The 5,248-nt window shown below is 47.6% G+C and overlaps 1 long non-coding RNA gene across 1 annotated transcript; it reads right to left on the bottom strand.

Moving 5' to 3' along the window:
• Nucleotides 1–558: 558 nt before the first annotated feature.
• LOC130611847 (uncharacterized) lies at nucleotides 559–4,225 on the bottom strand. Its single transcript, XR_008975332.1, has 4 exons — nucleotides 3,902–4,225; nucleotides 3,546–3,694; nucleotides 2,091–2,204; nucleotides 559–1,308 (listed from the first exon to the last, which is right to left on the bottom strand). It is a non-coding gene; the product is annotated as an uncharacterized LOC130611847 (long non-coding RNA).
• Between the last annotated feature and the right edge of the window lie 1,023 nt (nucleotides 4,226–5,248).

Genomic DNA, 5,248 nt, shown 5'->3' with positions numbered 1-5,248 from the left:
CCCACACTTCAGCTGGAAAGCCCTGTTACAGCTGATGCTGGGAGTCTCAGGTTACTGGGAAAGTTCCTACAAGGTCCATCCACCCACAGGTGAGGCCTCAGATTTGGCTACAAGAGGCTCCTGCTTTTATGCCCTTAGAAACACAAGGGGCTTTATGCCAGCTGTCACTGTTTACTCGTGGGGCCGTGCAGTTTCTCATCATCTCAGTGTTGGCCACACCCAGAGCATTGGCCAGGCTCTTGGCCGGCCTGCCCAAGTGGGAAGCTCTTAAAACAGCTGCACCCTCATGGTTTCCTGCCTCTTTCTGACAAACAGTCACCATGAACATATACATATGCACTCTGCGAAACACACTGTGACAAAATCACACTGTGTTATGTCTCTCAGTCATGAGAGGGAATCAATTCTCAGCGAGGTTCCCATCCATTACACGCTCACAGCCAAATCCAAGTAGAGGAGCTGTATGCACGTAGAGATGGAGATGCAAATGGAGATTAAAAGAATAGTATGAAAAAATATTTTCACAAAATAATTGAAAACCACAAAAATTGCCTTCCTGATGTAGACACTCAAGTTTTCTACTGCAATAGAAAATAATCTGAACACAAAAAAACTCCCTTGGAGCCAAGACTACCCATTTTCTAAGAGCCTTCTGAGCTTTCATAATGGCACAAACAATCCTGAATTCCACAGGAGAAACTCAAACGTAAGCTTCTGTTTAGCTGGACGTTTGTGATGGATGATCTGTGGGAGTACGGGCCTTGAATAGCCCATGAGGGAGGGCATCTCTGCTTTTATAACAGGGACACAGGGCTATGACTTCAGTTTTCCAGAGAAAAAGAATGTTGTGCTTTGATTTGATTAACCCTACTGTGACTGATGGAAGAAGCCTCAGCATCTGTGTTTCAAGCAGCTTGCTTGCACAAGTCACACAGTGTTTATGGTGAAGATTTCCTGTGCCACATGCCTGACAAATTACTTTGCCCTTTTAAGTAGAGAAAGAATGCATTTCACATGGTATCTGCAAACTGTCAACAACACTAATAAGAAGAGGACTTGATCTTACAAAGTGCTGTGCTTATTCACCCCTGCAGATAGAAGAGATCCTTCAAGTCTGTGCCGTGGGCTTCAGGTGCTAGTTAGGCCATAGTGCCTGCCCATCACAAATCCATGGATCCTGCTGACAATTCATTTTAAACTACGGTACAGTTCCCTCAGCAGATGCAGCATCAATACCTCCAGATGTTTCTACAGACTAGTGCCAGTTTGCTTAGCCACTGCACTCACACAAAGCAGCAAGTCCAGTGTCTGCAAGGAAAATGATTCTTATCCCCATGAGGGTGCCCATGCACAGTCACTGTATCTCACAAGCCAGATTCCACCAGAGCTGAGAATCATGAGTCTGCTGTTTTCATGGTTGCCACCAAATAGTTCAGGCCTGCCTTTGCACCTGCATCAGGACTGCCAGAAAACACCAGTCTGCGGCAGTGCCTATAATCTACCAGTTGTGGACATGCAGTATCAGTTCACTCCTTCTCACACCCTTTCCCCTGACTGCAAGGGTGAAGGACAGCCTCTACCTGGGCCAATACCCTTGGGTAAGGAGCATTCTGAAGGGCAGATTTTGTCTAGTTAGGCCCACCAGCACTTTTGGATCACTAATGCGGCGCTTGAGCCTTTTGGGCATCTCCCCACTGCCCCAGTCCTGCCAGCCCATCTGTGCCAAGCACTTACAATCAACTCAGGGAAGCAGAGTAATGAGGACGTATTTAAGAAACTTAAAATGATCAGTAATATTAAGGCTGTAAATGACAGAATCACAGAATACCTCCCTACTGAACACAAGTGCACGTGTCCTGTCTTTCACACAACTGACTCCTTTGCTCTTCAAGATGCCTTCCTCAGCTTACACGGTTTACCTTTAATGATTATTTCTAGTCAAGGTGGTTTGAATCCTACTAACCCTTAAAGCTCTCACAATGCAATTAGAGCAACCCAAGCTGGATCAAACTATTTTTACAGAAGTCACCTGTTAGAAACATGCATGCATGGAGGTAAAGTGCTCTTTTGTTAGATTTATTCTCAATTACCTTTATGCAGATGTTGGTTTGGGGCTGCATCTGTGGAGCTATTGGTGACTCCCATCCAATGCAAGTGGGTGTAGTCACTGGCAGCAGATGTCTGCATTCAAGACGTGGTGCCATCTGAGGAAAAAGCCACATCACATCATGTCATTAAGGCTCTCAAGAGGTTTTCAGTATTTTCCTGGTTAGAGTCTGAAGCAGCAAAGTCACTAGAAACATTGAAGCTGATAGCCACAGCTGCTGGTACCGATCCTTACAGCTCAAAGGCTATTGAGAAAACAGGAAGACAACTGAAAAGAGTGACGTTACTGACAACTAAAACTAGGCCAGAAAGGTACTAAGTTAGTTTTCAGTAACATTAAAAAGCCAGAGAGAAGACAGTTACAGGCACCACTGTACAAATGTGGTGCTCTTACATATATGCCCACACCTGCCACTGTTCAAAGTTTGAGGCATGATTCTATAGCTATGACTCAAGCAGTAGTTACTAACTAACCGCACTAGTTAGCACTGGAACAAGATGCATGCGCAGGTCCTGAAGATGCAGTGGTTGTTGTTGCAGCATGAAGAGGAACCTGAATTTGGTCAGGTTTCCTGACACTGCCAAGAAAACACAATTTACTTTTCCAGTCTTAGCCTTACTAACATATCTGGCACTTGAAGGAACCTATGGTTCATTTTGCTCATCATTTAAGAATTACATCCAGTGCTAAAGGTATTGAACAAAGTCACAGAATCCCAGACTGGTTTGTGTTGGAAAGGACCTTAAAGCTCATCCAGTTCCAACCCCTGCCATGGGCAGGGACACCATCCACTGGAGCAGCTTGCTCCAAGCCCCTGTGTCCAACCTGGCCTTGAACACTGCCAGGGATGGGGCAGCCACAGCTTCTCTGGGCACCCTGTGCCAGCGCCTCAGCACCCTCACAGGGAAGAACTGCTGCCTAAGAGCTCATCTCAGTCTCCCCTCTGGCAGGTTCAAGCCATTCCCCTTGTCCTGCCCCTACAGGCCCTTGTGCAAAGCCCTTCTCCAGGTTTCCTGCAGCCCCTTTAGGCTCTGGGAGCTGCTCTGAGGTCTCCCCTTAAGGAGCCTTTTCTTCTCCAGGCTGAGGAAGCCCAGCTCTCTGGGCTGTGGGTGAAGGCCAATGATGCACAAGGGGACGTGGATGAGAAATTAACCAAATATACTGTACTTTCATACACTGGTTTTTGCAGTCAAAGCAAAATGCAACGGCTTATGAACTTGATCTTGAAAACAATCGAGACTGCTGCCATGTATGAGACAGCTCATATGTCAGCAATACTGTTTGAATGCATAGAATTCAGTGCAAGTCGAGTTGGTGTATTTAAACATGGTGGTTAATTTTCTAAGTTCCTTAATGAAATGCACCCTCATAAAAATCATCATGAAATGCAAACAAAGTCTGGAGGCTCAATGTTCCACATGAACACAGAAGTTTTTACCTGGATTCAGAGCTCTTACTCAGACCTGATTTCATTTCTACAAGAGCATTTGTGTCTCCTTCATGGTTAGCCTTCCCTGGAAGAGGGATTCCAAATGGGACCACCTGAGGAACGGAGACAGAGCCAGCCACCACTTTCTCCACAGAGCTCTGGAAAGAAGAAAAACAAAAACGCAGACAATAATGTTTCTGAGCAGAACAATGCACTGAGAGATACGGTCTTTGAATGGGATTCCTGGATTCATTTGTTTCTCTTACAAGAGAGAACACCAGATTCTTTAAAGTGTTATTCCTCATTGCACAATTTTCACATCAGAAAGGAGCAAGGTCCTAACAACCATCCCAATTTCCACTTACGCTCCTGTTGCAGAACTGTGAACAAAGCTTGAGATGAGCTCTGCTGCTTTCACTTCACTTTGACCTTCCTTGCTCAGGTCTGGTTCCCATGTGCTCTATGCAAACAGCTTTAGCATCACACATCAATGATGCATGGCAGGAGGGAGTCCCAGGGAAGCCTCTGCACCCTGATGGCACATTGGAGCCAGCCTCGTTTCATTGCAGCCACCTGAATAGAAACAAGATGTCCTGCAAAGGACTAAAGCAAGACAGCCGTTGTTTGAGCTTATCTCAGCTTATGTATGCATTAAGAATATACCTATCAAACGGGTGCCAAACCTGACTTTTCATCATTTCCATAGTCATTACCATGTCACACAATTCAAGAATGACAAATTGCATTTAGATACAGTAACATTTTACAGCACACAAAGATGTACTCCAGATCTTGGGAACTGATCCTCAGGGCCAGGAAACGTCTGCACTGCAGTGTTTCCTTCTGTGACCACCCCTTGAATCCCCCAGACACACCTTTTACCCTGGTCACCATCGCACACAGCGCTGATTCAGCGCGGCAGGGGTTCCGCAGTCCCTGCTCTGTCTGGGGCTGTGCCCATCTCCTTGCCTGGGTTGCCCACAGCAGTGGTTCAGGACTGGGGCAGTTCTCAGGCAAACTCTCTTGGGCTGCACACACACGGTGTGCACAGGATACACAAGGTGGGAGGATCAGATCTTTACCTGATGCGGGTAAATGGGGACCTATGGGGCTGAAGGGGGAAGCTGTGGGGCTAAAAGGGGGATCTGTGGGACTGAGATCTATGGGGCTCAATGGGGCATCTATGAGGCTGAAAGGAGAGAGATCTAGGGCTGAAGGGGACAATCTGTGGGGCTGGGGTGGGCATTAAAGCAGGCACTATGGGGTGGGATCTACATGGCAGGGATTGATGGGGCAGGATCTATACAGTGGGATCTATGGGGCAGTACCTGTGGCAGTGCTATGCGGCAGGCTTTATGGGGCAGGATCTACGGAACAGTACCTGTGGCAGCACTATGGGGCAGGCTCTATGTGGCAGTACCTGGAGCAGGATCTATGGGTCAGACTCTATGGGGCAGTACTTAGGGCAGTGCTAAGCGGCAGGATCTATGGGGTAGTACCTGGGCAGCGCTATGGTGCAGGCTCTATGGGGCAGTACCTGGGGCAGGACTATGGGGCTCGGCAGCTCCATCCCCATAACCCCAAAGAAGGGGTCCGGGGCCAGTTGCAGCTCCAGCATCTGGGCCTAGGCATCCACCAGCACCTGCAGGCTGAACACAGGGGGCTATGGGGTGGCTATGAGGCACTCTGTGGGGCTCTATGGGGTCTCTATA

This window comes from Pezoporus wallicus, unplaced genomic scaffold (genome assembly GCF_028554395.1).
Source record: "Pezoporus wallicus isolate ANWC-B61680 ecotype Strahan unplaced genomic scaffold, APGP_CSIRO_Pwel_v1 contig_7808, whole genome shotgun sequence".
Taxonomy (NCBI): domain Eukaryota; kingdom Metazoa; phylum Chordata; class Aves; order Psittaciformes; family Psittacidae; genus Pezoporus; species Pezoporus wallicus.
This window is presented reverse-complemented; position numbering and strand designations above follow the sequence as displayed.